We start from the raw sequence: 17,155 nt of genomic DNA on the forward strand, positions 1-17,155 counted from the left end.
TCGAGTCGATTCTGACTCATAACGACCATATAGGACAGGGTAGAACTGCCCTGTAGGGTTTCCAAAGAGCGGCTCGTGGGTTCAAACTGCTGACTTTTTGGTTAGCAGCTGAGCTCTTAACCGCTGCACCACCAGGGCTACATGCATTCACTAAGCAGATATTAATTGAGTGCTTACTGTGTGCCAGGCACAAAGGTAAATAAGGTAGGCAAGGTTCCTGCCTTGTAGAGCTCACAGTCAGTCCAGTGAGGGAAACCAACAGTAAACATATGAACTAATTAAAAAAAATTTTTTTTTTGCTAATGTGACAATGTGCAGTGAAGAAATCAAAACAGATCGATGTGATTAGTTGGGGGTCAGGGGGGAACTTAGATAAGGTGTCTGAGATCAAGAGAGGGGTAGCTACTTCCCTGGAGTCACACAGCAAGGCCAGGGCAGATCCTAAGCTTCTGCCCTCCAGCTTGGACCTGAGTCTGGGGAGTCCAACAATGAGCTCAGAGAGGAAGAAAATTGAAAGAAAAATTGGGTTCTGAAGTGGAGGGTCCTAAGCAGGGCCTCCAGGGCTGGGGGCTGCCAGGACTGCCAGGTGGGGCCTGTGCTGGGCAGGCAGCGATGTCAGGGGATTAGAGTAGGCCCATTGAGTGGGTGCAGCGAGGCGTGGGCCAGACCATGGTAGTGGAGGAGGCAGAGGAGAGGCAGGAGGGGAGGAGGGGACGAAGGAGGTAGTTACTCGATCTGGCGCTATTCACAGGTGGATGGTGTACGTGGAGCTGGGCCTCACCCTTGAGGGCAGGCTAACCCCTGCTGGATCCCACCACTGCCTGCCTCTGTCAGGGGCCCCAGTTTCTCTCTGTATGGACCCCCATGGAAGAATTAGCCCCATCCTAGGCTCAGCTCCATTTGTCTAAGGTGTCTGTCTTGGCATAAATAATTAGCTCCCCAATCCTGTCCTGCCCCACCCTGCAGGCCCATCTGTCTCCATCTCTGTTTTAGTCTTGCCAGAAGCTGATAGCTTGGGAATCTCAGCAACTTAAAAGCCAGCTGACTCAGGCTCAAGTCTTGCTTTTGTTCATCACTAGCTGGGTGATATTGGGCAAGATACTTAAACCTCTCTGAGCCTCAGCTTGCTTCCTCATGTACAAACTAGGATAATAATTCCCATCTCACAGGCTGTCATTGACCCCACCCACCAAGTACCCTGGCTGACAGGAAGCCTGATCTTGGCCCCTCTTAGGCCTCTCAAGGGTTGCCCCAATGGTACATAATGCCCATCCAATAGCAAAAGGCTCAATGCTCCCTGACCCCATGTTTGGAGCCTAGGCCCCACCCAGCTGTGCACTGTGCTACCAAGAGACCTGAGGCCCCTTCATCTTCCTAGGACATTCAAGCATGACCCCAATATTACGCAGCAAACCATGTAATAAGTCCCAGTCAGGACAAACAAAAATGAACTCCAAACCAGATCCTCACCCTGACCTCAACATTAACCCCAACCCCGTTTCCAACCTTGACTGCCAATCCTCACTCCTACCTGTTCCAGGAAAGGGAACAGCAAGTACAAAGGCCCTGAGGTAGGAGCATGTTTGCATTGCTTTAGGAACAAACAAGGCCAACTAGAGAGCACAAAGAGAAGACTGGAGGTTGGTGAGATATGGCAGGGTGAGAGAGAGCGAGGGTCACCTTGTCCTCTTCTTGCCATCTCCCATACACTTCCTTGGCTTCCAGAGCCCTCAGGATAAATCCCTACCCCTTAGCCTGGCCTTCAAGGCATTCAGTCACCCAGTCCCTGCCCAGTCTTGAGCCTCACCTCTTGCTTTTCCCCACTGTCTTAGGCTGGGTTCTCTAGAGAAGCAAAACCAGTGAAGCATGTATACGTGTGTGTGTGTGTGTGTGTGTACATATACAGTGAGAGAGATTTGTATCAAGGAAATGGCTCACACGACTGTAGAGGCTGGAAAGTCCCAAGTCTGCAGGTGGAGGCTGGAGGCTTCTGATCATGTAGCTGCGGGGCTAATGAGCCCAAGATCAGAAGCTCAGATGGGAGCCCTCTGGCTCACAGGCTGCAGAGGCTGACAAATCTCAAGACCAGCAGGCAAGCAGTTAGCTCAAGTCCCAAAAACTGGAGGTCAGATGTCAGGTGAGCCAGATGCAGGATCTGGAGTGAGCAAAAGCCCTTAAGCTTTTCCAGAAAGTCCACATATATTGGATGCAGGCCACGTCCCCAAGGAAACTCTCTTTCAACTGATTGGCTGCTCATAGTAGTTCTCATCATGGAGGTGATTACATCATTACATAGCAGCCAAACTGCATCATAACTGCCAAACCACTGAAAATCATGGCCAGCCAAGCTGACACACAACCTTAACCTTCACACCTACCTTCTCCTCCAGCAACACAATCTACTTGTAGGTCTTGTGTGTAAGCACCAGGCCTTTGCTCATATAGTTCTCCTTGCATAGAATACCCTCCAGCTCCTCCTTCATCTCACATAATCCTGATTATCTTTTAACCTTCCACTTGTGTGTCACTTCCTCTGTGAAGTCTTCCCTATCTCTTCTGCCTCTATCTGGTTAGGGGCTCTTTTCGGCTCCCACAGCCCTGTGTTCCTCCTGTCCATTTATTGATTACCTTGCATTGTAATTCTCAGTCTCCAAATCTCTGTCTCCCACCAGACAGGGAGGCAGGAACACAGTCACCTCCACCTCCGCAGCACCAGACCATACACAAAGGAGAGACAGCAGTGAGTGTTGAATGAAGGAAGACAGGAGCATGACAGTTCCAATTTGGAGCTCTGCAAAACTAGGCCCAGGAGTCTGGCCTGCCAAGCAGGTTCCTTGCCTCAGAAATACCCATGTCAGTGCCTCTGTCTTGGGGCGGTGGGGTGAAGGGGCAGCTAGTGCAGAGAAGGTGGAAGACAGCAGGGGTCATCAAAGTGAGAAGCATAGCTGTAAAACGAGATTAGTAGTAGCATCAGAACCTGTGTAACTTTAGGAGGGATAACGTGAATCAAGATCAGCCCAAGGCTGATATCTCCACTCTCCAACATTTTTACCAATTTTGACACCAGCTGTCCCTCCTCTGTCACTCTCTACTTCTCCTCTGGGTTCAATAATCTATTGCAATGACCACACAGAACTCATAGACTATACTTAGAGTTAAGTGGTTTTTTGGAAGTAACAGGGTACAACTTGGGATCAGGATCAATAAGCATGTAAGCAAAGTCTCCTTTCTTCAGTGCAGGACAGCTCTCAGCTCCTCTCAGTGGTAAGGGCCTCTTCTCAGCCCCCTCATGACAGGCTCCTCGTGGCCCTGCCACCTGTCACCACTGACTCTGCCACAGGGCCCCCTCCAGGCCTGTTGCCACCTGCTCTGCCACTGGGCACCTTTTGGGCCTCTCACTGTATGTAGTATTACAGCTTTGAGCCATGTTTACAGCTCTTTTAGGAGATTCCTTGCCTCCTCTCTTTCTCTCTGGTGCTTTTCTCTTCTCTCTTCCCTCTGCTTCTTTCTGCTGTTTCTCTTCCTGCTTCTTTCTGTCTAAAAAACTTCTCTGGGGTTGGCTGCATATATACAACTCCTTGTCAATTTCAAGGCATGGCCCCTCCCAGTGGGGGGGCCACAAACTGACCAATCCCCTCTAGGTAGGCCACAGACACTTCATTTGCATGGTAGGCTGCAACTTACTTCATTTGCATAGGCTATAGTCACTTCATTTGCATATTATATTGAGCAATCCCTGCAAGGTGCATACCAATCACAGGGTAGGCTGCAGCCCAGGACCAGACAAATAGTATCAAACCACAAATCGTTCACAGTTTACCAAGGAAATGTCAATCAACCTGGACTAAAGTAACAAACCCTCTGGAGTAAGAGCTAAAGCTAAGGTAACTCCTCAGGGATTAGGGGAAAAATCTCTCAAGCTGTTTTTCAAAAAAACCAAGGCAAAAGACCACATAAAGGAACTCATTTCATCACAACAGCCCACTCGATTCACTGATTCCATGAACCTTTACAGTACTGTTCCAGATACTGGGAGATGGTACAAGATTGAAAGGCGTCTGTTCTCCTGGAGCCTGCTGCAGCTCAACCTTCATTATCTTCATCATCATCAATAACAACAGTACTGAGAGCTTACCTAGCATTGTTCTAAGTTCTGTGTATTAACTAATTTTTTCTTTACAAAACCCCCATAGAGTGGGTGGTAATATCTCCCTATTTTACAGATGAGGAAACTGAGGCACAGCAAGATTAAGTGATTAGCCCAAGGTCACACAGCTAGTAGTGGACAGTGCTAGGATTTGAACCTGGTGATCAGGCTTCAGAGCTGTGGCTCAGTACTGTTATTACCTTGTCTAATCTCTGGGGTTTGACACTTTCTAGACTGTGAACTCTTTCCATAGCCCTTGTCACCCTGGGTTTCCTTCAGGGTCATCTGACAAAGGGCTGTCATCTCCATTTTGCAGATGATGTGGAAGGGAAATAACAGAACCACATTTTTAGCCGCTATTATCTTTTTTTTTTTCTCATGGTAATTTTTTTTTTTTTAACTTTTATTGAGCTTCAAGTGAATGTTTACAAATCAAGTCAGACTGTCACGTATAAGTTTATATACACCTTACTCCATACTCCCACTTGCTCTCTCCTTAATGAGTCAGCCCTTCCAGTCTCTCCTTTCGTGACAATTTTGCCAGCTTCCAACTCTCTCTATCCTCCCATCCCCCTTCCAGACAGGAGATGCCAACACAGTCTCAAGCGTCCACCTGATGCAAATAACTCACTCTTCATTGGCATCTCTCTCCTACCCACTGTCCCTTCCATGTCTGATGAGTTGTCTTTGGAAATGGTTCCTGTCCTGGGCCAACAGAAGGTTTGGGGACCATGACCGCCGGGATTCCTCTAGTCTCAGTCAGACCATTAAGTATGGTCTTTTTGTGAGAATTTGGGGTCTGCATCCCACTGATCTCCTGCTCCCTCAGGATTTCTCTGTTGTGCTCCCTGTCAGGGCAGTCATCGGTTGTGGCCGGGCACCAACTAGTTCTTCTGGTCTCAGGATAATGTAAGTCTCTGGTTCATGTGGCCCTTTCTGTCTCTTGGGCTCATAGTTATCGTGTGACCTTGGTGTTCTTCATTCTCCTTTGATCCAGGTGGGTTGAGACCAATTGATGCATCTTAGATGGCCACTTGTTAGCGTTTAAGACCCCAGACGCCACCTTTCAAAGTGGGATGTAGAACGTTTTCATAATAGAATTATTTTGCCAATTGACTTAGAATTCCCCTTAAACCATGGTCTCCAAACCCCCGCCCTTGCTCCGCTGACCTTCGAAGCATTCAGTTTATCCCGGAAACTTCTTTGATTTTGGTCCAGTCCAGTTGAGCTGACCTTCCATGTATTGAGTATTGTCCTTCCCTTCACCTAAAGCAGTTCTTATCTGCTAACTAATCAGTAAAAAACCCTCTCCCACCCTCCCTCCCTCCCCCCCTCGTAACCACAAAAGTATGTGTTCTTCTCAGTTTATACTATTTCTCAAGATTTTATAATAGTGGTCTTATACAATATTTGTTCTTTTGCCTCTGACTAATTTTGCTCAGCATAATGCCTTCCAGGTTCCTCCATGTTATGAAATGTTTCACAGATTCATCACTGTTCTTTACCGATGTGTAGTATTCCATTGTGTGAATATACCACAATTTATTTATCCATTCATCCGTTGACGGACACCTTGGTTGCTTCCAGCTTTTTGCTATTGTAAACAGAGCTGCAATAAACATGGGTGTGCATATATCTGTTTGTGTGAAGGCTCTTATTTCTCTAGGGTATATTCCGAGGAGTGGGATTTCTGGGTTGTATGGTAGTTCTATTTCTAACTTTTTAAGATAACGCCAGATAGATTTCCAAAGTGGTTGTACCATTTTACATTCCCACCAGCAGTGTATAAGAGTTCCAATCTCTCCGCAGCCTCTCCAACATTTATTATTTTGTGTTTTTTGGATTAATGCCAGCTTTTTTTTGTTGTTGTTGGAGTGAGATGGAATCTTATCATAGTTTTAATTTGCATTTCTCTAATGGCTAATGATCGAGAGCATTTTCTCATGTATCTGTTAGCTGCCTGAATATCTTCTTTAGTGAAGTGCGTGTTCATAACCTTTGCCCACTTCTTGATTGGATTGTTTGTCTTTTTGTGGTTGAGTTTTGACAGAATCATACAGATTTTAGAGATCAGGCGCTGGTCGGAGATGTCACAGCTGAAAATTCTTTCCCAGTCTGTAGGTGGTCCTTTTACTCTTTTGGTGAAGTCTTTAGATGAGCATAGGTGTTTGATTTTTAGGAGCTCCCAGTTATCTGGTTTCTCTTCGTCATTTTTGGTAATGTTTTGTATTCTGTTTATGCCTTGTATTAGGGCTCCTAGGGTTGTCCCTATTTTTTCTTCCATGATCTTTATCGTTTTAGTTTTTATGTTTAGGTCTTTGATCCACTTGGAGTTAGTTTTTGTGCATGGTGTGAGGTATGGGTCCTGTTTCATTTTTTTGCAAATGGATATCCAGTTATGCCAGCACCATTTGTTAAAAAGACTATCTTTTCCCCGATTAACTGACACTGGTCCTTTGTCAAATATCAGCTGCTCATATGTGGATGGATTTATATCTGGGTTCTCAATTCTGTTCCATTGGTCTATGTCCCTGTTGTTGTACCAGTACCAGGCTGTTTTGACTACTGTGGCTGTATAATAGATTCTGAAATCAGGTAGAGTGAGGCCTCCCACTTTCTTCTTCTTTTTCAGTAATGCTTTACTTATCCGAGGCTTTTTTCCCTTCCATATGAAGTTGGTGATTTGTTTCTCCATCACATTAAAAAATGACATTGGAATTTGGATCGGAAGTGCGTTGTATGTATAGATGGCTTTTGGTAGAATAGACATTTTTACTATGTTAAGTCTTCCTATCCATGAGCAAGGTATGTTTTTCTACTTAAGTGGGTCCTTTTTAGTTTCTTATAGTAATACTTTGTAGTTTTCTTTGTATAGGTCTTTTACATCTTTGGTAAGATTTATTCCTAAGTATTTTATCTTCTTGGGGGCTACTGTGAATGGTATTGATTTGGTGATTTCCTCTTCGATGTTCTTTTTGTTGATGTAGAGGAATCCAAGTGATTTTTGTATGTTTATCTTATAACCTGAGACTCTGCCAAACTCTTCTATTAGTTTCAGTAGTTTTCTGGAGGATTCCTTAGGGTTTTCTGTGTATAAGATCATGTCATCTGCAAATAGAGGTAATTTTACTTCCTCCTTGCCAATCCGGATGCCCTTTATTTCTTTGTCTAGCCTAATTGCTCTGGCTAGGACCTCTAGCACAATTAGCCGCTATTATCTTACCAGTCACTTTATACACAGAGTTTGTCTCATTTAATCCTTGAAACTACCCACTTTTACCGCTGAGGTTCAGAGAGGTTTAGTGACTTGCCAAGATCACACAGTGAATGAGGCCTTGAATTCAGGACTGGCTTCTTTGTCTGGGCTGTTCCCTGCATTCCTACATGCAGCTCCTTTGATGTCCCAATATCCACACTACCACCTCTCCCCTCTCTTGGAACACAGATCTGATACCACAATGACCAAGTAGGGGACACAGACCCAGCAGTGCTCTATTCCCAGGTTCTAACCCAGCCCCAATATAGCTGCAGGGCAACAGGTTTCTCTTTATGTATGGCCTTTCTTTGTGAAGAATGGAAATTCAAGCACACTTAATTGTGCTCACGTGGAAAATGTACATAGACCAAGAGGCAGTTGTTCAAACAGAACAAGGGGATACTGCGTGGTTTAAAATCGGAAAAGGCATGTGTCAGGGTTGTGTCCTTTCAGCATATTTATTCAATTTGTATGATGAGCAAATAATCCCAGAAGCTAGACTATATGAAGAAGAACACAGCACCAGGATTGCAGAAAGTCTCATTAACAACCTGCAACATGCACACAACACAGCCTTGCTTGCTGAAAGTGAAGAGGGCTTGAAGCATTTACTGATGAAGATGAAAACTACAGCCTTCAGTATAGATTACACCTCAACATAAATAAAACAAAAATCCTCACAATTAGACCAATAAGCAACATAATGATTAATGGAGAAAATATTGAAGTTTTCAAGAATTTTCATTTTACTTGGATCCATGATAAATCAAAAGACATAGTGCATTGGGCAAATCTGCTGCAAAAGACCTCTTTAAAGTGTTCAAAAGCAATGACGTCACTTTGAGGACTAAGGTGTGCCTGACCCAAGCCCTGGTATTTTCAGTCTCCTCATATGCATGTGAAAACTGAACAATGAATAGGGAAGACTGAAGAATTGATGCTTTAGAATTATGGTGCTGGTGAAGAACACTGAATATGCCACGGACTATTAGAAGAATGAACAAATCTGTCTTGGAAGAAATATAACCAGAATGCTCCTTGGAAGTGAGAATGGCAAGACTTCATTTCATGTACTTTGGACATGTTATCAGGAGGGACCAGTTCCTAGAGAAGGACATCATGCTTGGTAAAGTAGAGAGTCATTGCAAAAGAGGAAGACCCTAAATGAAATGGATTGACACAGTGGCTCCAAAAATGGGCTCAAACATAGCAATGATTGTGAGAATGGTGCAGGACTGGGGAGTGTTTAGTTCTGTTGTACATAGGATGGCTATTAGTTGGAACCAACTTAACAGCATTTAACAACAACAGCAACATGGCCTTTCTAGTTCTGCTAAGATGATTTGATAGACCACACTTTTACAAAGGGATCAGACAGTCTACTATGCAAATAAGGTGTGTAAAACCCTTGCTAAGGAATTGGTCAGTCACTACAAAAACTAGGCAGCTATGGCCTACTGAGGGGATTTGCCGTCTTGCTAGGCTTAAAAGAGCCAATCCCACAGAGGTTGGAGGGGGATGTCACTACTATCAAGAAGATCTGGGAGCAGAGTACATCCTTTGGACCCAAGGTCCCTGCGCCGAGAACCTCCTAGACCCAGGAGACAGAGTTATAACACGGAAGAGGAAGTGAGACAACATGAGACAGTCCAAGACCGTACAAGCGGAGAGAACCAGGAGGCTAGTGCCAGATGCCTGTGGTGGGATTCCCAGACCACAGAGCAAGGCAGCAGCATTGTGCTCACAGACCCACAGAGCAGTGAGAGAGCTGCTTCCTGGCGGAATAGAGTGCCTCTGTGCATTTATAGGGCTGTCTTAGTTGGAAGCCATCCTGACTGACAAACTGTATCCTGCTTCCTGAGTTGTTCCTATTACTTCCAAGTTGATCCTGATCCTGGATTGTAACCTGTTACTTTCCTAATATATCCCATAATCGTGAGTATTGTCTGAATTCTGTGTGGCCATGGCAAAGAATTATTGAACCCTGCAGAGAAGTGCAGAGTGCAGTGGGGAAGATGGCTAGTGTCAGAATTGGTAAAAAATTGGAGAGTAGAGATATGTCTGACCTTTACCTCATAGGAATCAGTTTTGATCTGATGATGATCTTGATCTCTCTCCTCCCCATGAAGTTAGATGATGTCTAACGCTACTAGATTTCACCAGCCCTTGGCAGCCTTTGGAATCCACCCAAGCTTTGCCTCCGCTTCATGAGCAACCCTAGGCACGATGAGGAAGGCCAGAGGAAGAGTAACAAGCCCTATACCAGGAGTATAGTGTCTGGTGGGAAATTAGATGTTGATTTTTAGATTGGGGGACAGTGAAGTTAGACCCAGAGGGCTATTCTCCATTCAGCAATTAGATGCTAAATTCTCACTGTGTATCCTGAACTTCCCAAAGGAGGTGACACATAAACAAAATCTAATCAGAATATTTTTAGAACAAAAAATATTCTAAAGCTACGCTAAATAAAACACAGTATGATAAAAATGCAGAACTAGACAAGTAGGTCAACGAAACAGAACAGAAACACCAGGAAGAGGCCCATGTGTACACAGAAATTTAGGATGTGCTAAAAGGGACATTTCAAATGAGTGAGGATAAGAATGAACTATATATATATAAAAAAAAGCATTGGAATGGTTGGCAAATTATAAGGAAAAGGTTAAGTTAGATCCTGTAGTGAATATGGTTGGTATCCCGCCTAGATCCCCTTTACTGGCAGTGCCCCATCCCCAAGCTGTTGGGAGTTTTGGCTGCTCATAGCTCACAGCTGCCCCCTTCTCCCTTGGATCAAGGGACATACTTCACATAAAAGGAAGTGTGGTGGTGGACACACTCTCATTTGCTGCCACATCTAGAAGTTGCTGGCCTGTTAGGGTGATGGAACGGCCTCTGGAAGGTGCAGCTGAGATGCCAGTGAGGAGAATGTGCAGCACCATCCTTCAGCATGAAGTAAACATCTGACCCAGATGGTAAAAAAAAACGTGGGTCAGAAAACCTAGAGATTCTCAGAAGTAGGAATAGGTTCCTAGAAGTAGGAATGGCCCTGTTTACCATCTTTCCCAGTGACTGCTCGGTGGAACTTATGCTTCCAAATTCCCAATTTTGGGCTTTGTGAGTCTAGAGTTCCCAGAGTGAGGAGGGATGATTCCCCCAGGGGATAAAGCAGGAGTCCCAGTAAATGATGAACTACAGTCTCTGCCTGGTCATTTTGCTCTCCTTGTGCCAGTAGACCAGCAGGCAAAGAAAGGAGTTGCTGTACTGGTAGAAGTTATTACAAGAAGTTAGGACTGCTGCTACATAATGTCAGGGAGGAATATGTTGAGCACTCAGGAGATCCATTGGAACATCTTCCGATACTGCCATTCTTAGTTTTGTTTATAAATGAGCAAGTACAACAATGACCTGATAAGGGTTTGGTAACTAGAGATTCAGATCCTTCATGGATGAGGGTCAGGGTCAACCCAGCAGGTAAGCTACCTAGACCAGGAGAAATATTAGGTGAAGTTGGGGGAGAGGGGCTCTAGAACGGGTGGGTGATGGAGGCAGGAGGCAATGAGTATCAGTTAAGAATCGAGAACTAACTCTCCTCTTCTAAGTTTACCCAGAAATTGTGTCCAATCAGAATTCTGAAGAAGCTGTGCACAGATGGAGCGAATTTAAAGGGAGAAGCAAGTGGAGCTGAGCAGTACAAGGATGACCTGTGATGCACACTGCTGGTGCCCTACCCAGATCCCCTTACCGACAGTACACCCATCCTGCAACTGCCCGTGTCTCTGGAGAACTGCCTTGCATCTCTCTCCCAGCAGACTTGGCCAATGACAGACTGGCACAGAGTTATAAAACGCAGACCCCTTGCCTCAAAGTGGGACTAATTCGGTGATATAATTGGTGCTCCAGAGCTTCCTCTTGGATCAGATCAAAGCTAGTCACTAGCTGAAAACAAATTCTTGGTCAGTTCCCCCCGTGTTGATTACCTCATCCCTTTTCTCCTGAGCAGGCATTCAAGGGAGGGGAATTATGCTCTCGAAAGGAGGAGTAACAAAGAATTTGTGGACATGTTTCAAAATCATGTTTCATGTTTTAAGTATAAAACTACATCTGCTACTGGTAAAAAATTCACACTGTAGAGTAGGTTATAAAGTGAAAAGTCTTCCCACATGCAATCTTATTCTGCCATCCACTTACCCACCCAGCTGTGGGCGTGGGCATGGTGTCTGGCACTGCAGAGCTATACACAGCGTAAGAAATGGTCTTGACCCTCAGTAGGCTTATTCTGGTTGTTTGAGTTGACAGAGCAAAGCCAATAATGTTTATATTAGGACCGACTCAAGCTGGGTGGGAACTATGGGGAACCAGTGGGTACATGTCTTTTCCAGAAGGGGCAGCCACTGCTCAGCTCCAGCTATTTCTTGTTTGTTTACAGCCCCAGCATTGCTAGATTTGAGGATGGGAATGGAAATCCATTCTTGAACAAGAAATGTGTTTTTGTTATTGTTTTAACATGCCATGTGGGCCAACACACGAGCTGGATTTGATCAGTTTGCCAATGAATCTTCAATTTGAATCCTGCCTCTACCACTCATCGGTCTGGACGATTGTGAACATCATTTTTTAAACCCCAGTTTTCTCATCTATAAAATCGGATCTGCTTCATAGGATTTTCGTGAAGATAAATGAGATGCTGAAAGCATTTAGTAAAATGAGGTTTCGCCTCATAAAGCTTACAATCTAGTGGAAGAAACAATAATTAATCTCATCTGGGAATCAGAGGAAGGCTTCTTGAAATAGTGGCATTCAAACAGAGGTTTGATGGACGAGTGGTTAACTAGGTGGAGAAGTGAGATGGAAGATGGAGAAGGGCATATCAGGCAGAGGGAATAGCTCTTGAGAAAGCTCTGAAGCAATCGTGCAAGCAAAAGCTGAGGCAGTGAGGACAAAGAGGAGACAGGTCTGGGAGCCAAGGATTTCATGATTAATAAAGCCTGAGTTTATCAGTCACACTATCAGTCAGAGTGTGGACGGGTTTTGGACACTTCGAATCGGACAATCATATGGTCTATTATGCCAGGTATGACAAATAGAAGAGGAACGGTGTCACATCCATTGTCAAAAAGAACATTTCAAGATGTATCCTGAAGTACAGTGCTGTCAGTGATAGGATAATATCCATCTGCCTACAAGAAGACCAGTTAATACGACTATTATTCAAATTTATGCACCAACCACTAATGCCAAAGACAGAGAAATTTAAGATTTTTACCAACTTCTACAGTCTGAAATTGATCAAACATGCAATCAAGATGCATTGATAATTACTGGTGATTGGAATGCAAAAGTTGGAAACAAAGAAGAAGGATCAGAAGTCGGAAGATATGGCCTTGGTGATAGAAACAACACCAGAGATCCCATGATAGAATTGTGCAAGATGAACAACCTATTTATTGGAAATACCTTTTTTCAACAACATGAATGATGATGATACACATGGACTTCTCCAGATGGAATACACAGGAATCAAATTGTCTACATCCTGTGGAAAGAGACAATGGAGAAGCTCAATATCATCAGTCAGAACAAGGCCAGGGGCCGACTATGGATCGTACCATCAATTGCTCACATACAAGTTCAAGTTGAAGCTGAAGAAAATTAAAACAAGTCCACAAGAGTCAAAGTATGACCTTGAATATATCCCACATGAATTTAGAGACCATCTCAAGAACAGATTTGACACATTAAACACTAAAGACTGAAGACTAGATGAGTTGTGGAAAAACATCAAGGGCTTCACACATGAAGAAAGCAAAAGGTCATTAAAAAGACAGGAAGGAAAGAAAAGACCACAATGGATGTCAGAAGAGACTCTGAAACTTGCTCTTGAACAGAGAGTAGCTAAAGCAAACAAAGAAATGATGAAGTAAAAAACCTGAAGAGAAGATTTCAAAGGGTGGCTTGAGAAGACAAAGTATTATAATGAAATGCACAAAGACCTGGAGAGAGAGAACCAAAAGGATAGAACACACTCGGCATTTTTCAAACTGAAAGAACTGAAGAAAATATTCAAGCCTCAAGTTGCGATGCTGAAGGATTCTACAGGGACAATATTAACCAACACATGAAGCATCAAAAGAAAATGGAAGGAATACATAGAATCACTGTACCAAAAAGAATTGGTTGACGGTCAGCCACTTCAGGAAGTAGCATATGATCAAGAACTGATGGTACTGAAGGAAGAAGTCCAAGGTGCACTGAAGGCATTGGCAAAAAACAAGGCTCCAGGAATTGACGGAATAACAATTGAGATGTTTCAACAAGTGGATGCAGCGCTGGAGATGCTCACTTGTCTATGCTAAATTTGGAAGACAGCTACCTGGCCAACCTACTGGAAGAGATCCATATTTGTGCCCATTCCAAAGAAAGCTGACCCAATGGAATGTTGAAATTATCGACCAATACCATTAATAACATACGCAAGTAAAATTTTGCTGAAGATAATTCTAGAATGGTTGCAGCAGTACATTGACAGGGAACTGCCAGAAATTCAAGCCAAATTCAGAAGAGGATGTGGAACAATGCTGATGTCAGATGGATCCTGGCTGAAAGCAGACAACACCAGAAAGATGTTTACCTGTGTTTTATTGACTATGCAAAGGCATCCGGCTGTGTGAATCACAACAAATTATGGATAACGTTGTGAAGAATGGGAATCCCGGAACACTTAATTTGGTCATGAGGAACCTGTACATAGACCAAGAGGCAGTCATTCAAATTGAACAATGGGATTCTGCATGGTTTAAAGTCAGGAAAGATATGTGTCAGGGTTGTATCCTTTCACCACACTTTCTCACGTGTATGCTGAACAAATAATCTGGGAACCTTAACTATATGAAGAAGAACAGAGCATCAGGTCTGCAGGAAGACTCATTAACAACCTGCATTATGCAGATGACACAACCTTGCTTGCTGAAAGTGAAGAGAACTTGAAGCACTTACTGATGAAGATCAGAGACTACAGCCTTCAGTATGGATTACACCTCAACATAAAGAAAACAAAACTCCTCACAACTGGACCAATAAGCAATATCATGATAAACAGAGAAAATATTGAAGTTGTCAAGGATTTTATTTTACTTGGATCCACAATCAACACCCATGGAAGCAGCAGTCGAGAAATCAAAGAACATATTCCATTGTGCAAATCTGCTGCAAAAGACCTCTTTAAAGTGTTCAAAAGCAATGATGTCACTTTGAGGACTAAGATGTGCCTGACCCAAACCATGGTATTTTTAATGTGAAAGCTGGAAAATGAATAAGGAAGACTGAAGAAGAACTGATACCTTTGAATTATGGTGTTGGTGAAGAATATTGAATATACAACTGACTGCCAGAAGAATGAACAAATCTGTCTTTGGAAGAAGTATGGCCTTAGAAGGGAGGATGGTGAGACCTTATCTTACATACTTTAGACATGTTATCAGGAGGGACCAGTCCCTGGAGGACATCCATCATGCTTAGTAGACAGTCATTAAAAAAGAGGAAGACCCTCAATGAGATTGATTGACACTGTGGCTGCTGCAATGGGCTCAAACACAGCAATGATTGTGAGGATGGTGCAGGACCAGGCAGGTTTTTGTTCCATTGTATACATAGAGCTGCTATGAGTCAGAACTGACTCAATGGCACCTAACAACAACAACAACAACAACACAGAGTGAGTTTGAAGGACCCTCACTTCAGCATGAGACCAGTCCCTACAAACTTGGGCCTTCACATCACACTGACTAGCATTAACTTCCCTGCCAGATAAACCAGACCCACCAAGTCTTGTGAAAGGGCCCTCAAGGCCTCTCCTCTCAAACACAGAAATGACAGGTAACCACAGGGGGCTGCTTTGGGGTTAAATCAGGCTGCCTGAAAGAAGTGGGTAGTTTTCCACACACAGGAAGAATATTAAGAAGGCAAGCAAGACGGCACAAAAGTGGGAAGCAGCCCCGTTTGCTTTGTCAGGTGAGGTTTCCTGGGGGATGCCCCTAGGGCTGGCTGGAGAGCAGGCAGGAGACACGGCTGGGCAAGACGCAACGCTTACAACTCCAGGATGAGAAATGTGACGTTCCTAGGACCTAAGTCAAATGGGGAGACATTTGTGGCCTAGTGGTTAGGAGCTACGGCTGCTAACCAAAAGGCCGGCAGGTCAAATCCATCGGGCGCTCCTTGGAAACTCTGTGGGAGCAGTTCTACTCTGTCCTATAGGGTGGCTATGAGTCGGAATAGACTCGACAGCACCGGGGTTTTTTTAATGGGTTAAGTCAAATGGAGAATGGGCGCCCCCTGGAAGCCGAGCTCGGTAGTGGACGCTGGAGAATCCAGAAGGGAGGGGCGGCTCAAGATGGGGGTAGCCTCCCCGCCAGTTTCCTTCTCACCGGCATGATGGATTCCTGGGATCCCAAAGCGGCTAAGGTGGAAAGGGCCTCGGAAAAGGAACTATCAACACATGCCCGTGCCAGGCCATGAGCTGGGCACTTTCCTGAACATTGTCGTGTTTAACCCTCCTAACTCTTCTTCGAGGTAGATATCATTATCCCCCTTTTTCAGGTGAGAAAGCCGAGGTTTGGTAACTTCCCAAGGAGGGGCGGGGTTTTGTATGACTTTTCTGAGCTCAAGACTTGGAATATACTGGTCCCCTGAGGTTTGAGGGAACAAACATCGGTGCGAGGTGCTCAAGCTTTCCAAGGGATAATAAGAGCGTGACGGTACTTTTGGTGAGAACCACGCCTTCCTTGTTGCGACTGTACCGATTGCCGTTGCTTTCCTTTAAGGAGGCTTCCCGTGAAATATGAAGTCTTCGCTCCACAGGGAGACGGACACTATAATATTCTTGGATGCCCGGCCGTCTTTCTTCTCTGCTGGCTCTGTTCCCCACCGATGACATAAATTTTCCTCCTCCGGTAGCGCATGAAGGCTTGGGACTACATTTCCCGACAGGCTGTTCAGAATGGGGAGGTGAGGTGAGAAGGAAAGAGGCTTTCAGCTTCCGTCGGCTCGCAATTTGGCAAGTCCGCGGTGGTGCACGCTTCTACCGCCAAAGTCCTTTCTCTGTAGAGCCAAGAAAAAGACTACCTCTCCCAGCGGGCACTGGCGCAGAAGTCAAGCGACTAGGCTGCCATCTTTATTGTAGTCCTTTTCCCTATTTTTTGCAAGAAGCAGCCTTAGCTTGTGGACTACAAATCCCCTGTAGCCGTCTCCCCTTTCCTTCAGGCCTCCATCTTTGCCGGTAGTCCATGCCCGGTTCCCCTTCCATTGTCTGCTGAACTTGAATAGAGGGGAGCCCGGAAGACTGCAACTCCCGTCATGCTTTGCTGTACTTGGTGGGGGAATTTTGATATTACAGGCGGGCGAGGTGCCCAAGGTGATAGAATGAAGCAACGGGGAGAGGCTAGGTAACCTACCATCTTTATGGTAGTCTCCGTATCCTCCTGGTTCTACTATTCTTAAGGAACACCAGAAGGCTAGAAAACTACTATTCCCATCGCACATCCTAAAAGATTGACTACTAGTCAGGTGTACGCCCCTCTTTCGCCATCTTGCTTGTAGTCCTCGTTTCTTTTCACCTTTCCATTGTTCCTGACTAGTAGAAATGGCAGCAGGAAGGCAGCAGTTGGACTGCGACTCCCGTCAGGTACCACACACGCGGAGGGTTGTGGACAGGAGGGCGTGTGAGTGCCTGGGAAGGAGGTCGGGTCGGCGGAGAAGAC

Source organism: Loxodonta africana, chromosome 12 (assembly GCF_030014295.1).
Source record: "Loxodonta africana isolate mLoxAfr1 chromosome 12, mLoxAfr1.hap2, whole genome shotgun sequence".
NCBI classification, from domain to species: Eukaryota; Metazoa; Chordata; class Mammalia; order Proboscidea; family Elephantidae; genus Loxodonta; species Loxodonta africana.